A 2,013-nucleotide genomic window follows, 5' to 3' on the forward strand; every position below is an offset into this window, starting at 1 on the left:
GAAAGAGTGGCAGGTAATGGGTTCTGCAAATTTCTCCTCCTGATAACTACATCACAGACCAAGTCCAAAGAGACTTTTCCTTCCTATTGAAACCTTATTTAAATACTGCCGCCTATTTCAGGCAGAATCCTTGCACTGGCTGGCGGAGGCCATTCTCTCAAACCTTTATGAGACACTCAGGGAAGAAACAGACAGCCTGTGTGTCCGCGGGGGCAGGGGACACATCTCCTAGGGAATTCTCTTCCCTGAACGCTTCTTCAGAAGTCAGCCTTTCCCAGTTCTCATTAGGGGCCTTCCCCAAGTGAAGCCTGTAGAGAAAACAAGAACTGTACCTCTTTTAAACAGCAAAGATATCCTTTGTACAGAGTGAAGCTTTCTGGCTCATTCTATGTCACTTGATTGTTTACAACACAGTGTGGCTAACACTGTGATTGTCTTTGCAATGATGGCTGTGTGTGCTTCTCCTCCATTATCATCTCTCCCCAGACTCTTTTCAGGCAGAGTGATGGGCTCAGGGCTGGCATTAGGAGTTTCAAACACTGGTTGGTACATGACCACAATTTTCTGTGTGACTTTGAATAAAGTAACTCCCCTTTCTGGGCCTTGTTTTACCCATTTCTAAAGAGAGAACATTGGAGAAGATGATCCTCAGCACCCTGCCAGTTCTGAAATGTCGAGTCCGTGTTCTGTCTCTAGGTAGGCTCATGGGCTGGATGCCTGGCTGTCTATTCTTTTCTTTTTTAAAGAGAGATTTTTGCTATAGGGAGTGTGCATTCACTGGAGACACAGAGAGACAGAAAGTGAGAAATATACCCTAGAAGGAATGACCACCCTGTAATCCCTTCTCCATTCTCCTCTCGGGATCTGGGGCATACACTCACACACGCCTGGCATGTTTTAAGCCGATGGGTCCAGGACTCAAACCATGGTTGACTACATGGGAGTCCAGTGACATAACCATTATGCCATCTCCTGGTCCATGGCTGTCTATTCTTATTCACCTTTGGACCAATGTTTTTGTTTCTGCTTTTATTTTTATCAGGAGGCAGGTTAAGATTTTATCTATGAGGTCTTAAAAACCAAGCAAAACCTACTGGCCCGTTTTTCACAGGTAGTGGACAGTTAGCCATTCCCAAGTCACTGTGACTGTGTGAAATGAACCAGCTCGGTATAGCTCATGACAAGGAATGAGCTGCTGCTCAGAACTGGGCATGGCTTTTCAGAAAGCTAAAGTAGTTTCTAGCATAGCTGTGGAGCCTAGGAATCCATTCTCCTCCCTGCCATAGGTCTGGACAGCTCACTGTCATGTATTGAACTAGTTTTTACTGAACAGTTATTATGTGCCAAGCCCTGTGCTTGGCACTGGAAATATACAGAGAGCAACAGAAGGCCTGGCCTTGGGCCTCACTGAACTTACAGCCTCATGGGGAAACAAAACCCCCCCAAGCCAGAGAATCACTCCAATGCAAGGTCACACGATGGGACAAGGCTTGGGGGTGGTGACTATACGAAAATTTTAGGAAAAGCTAAAAGGATTTCTCTATTACTTCCCACCTGAAAGAGGGGGCATGGCTGTCAGAAATGAGTCTAAGGTCAAAGGCAGGAGTTGAGACTTTCCTTGGTCTGGCCAGTCTTCCTTCCTCACTCCATGGGTCTCTTCAATTTGATATCTTACGTAAAAGACTCAGAAGACCCTGCCTTTAGGATGGTGGGCCAGGAGGAAACATCACAGGCCTCGAGACATTTTTGATATTTTCCATGCAGTCTGCGGCCAGGTGTGATTAGGCTGGGAGGACTGAGCATGAACAGTGGTTGGGCAAGGCCTAGGGTGGGGCCCTAGGAGGCTGGAGGGTTGGGAGAGCTCTGCTTTGGATCGCCCCTGGGTGGGGCTGGGTTGTCTGGGAGGGCGAGCAGGAAATGACCCCAGGGTAAAGCCAGATTTATTCACTGTCTGGGCTGGGTCCCAGCCGTTTCTCTGCGGAGGCTTGGTAAATCCTCCAGTTCTGGAGTCAT

This window comes from Tupaia chinensis, unplaced genomic scaffold, assembly GCF_000334495.1.
Source record: "Tupaia chinensis unplaced genomic scaffold, TupChi_1.0 Scaffold000119_2, whole genome shotgun sequence".
Taxonomy (NCBI): domain Eukaryota; kingdom Metazoa; phylum Chordata; class Mammalia; order Scandentia; family Tupaiidae; genus Tupaia; species Tupaia belangeri.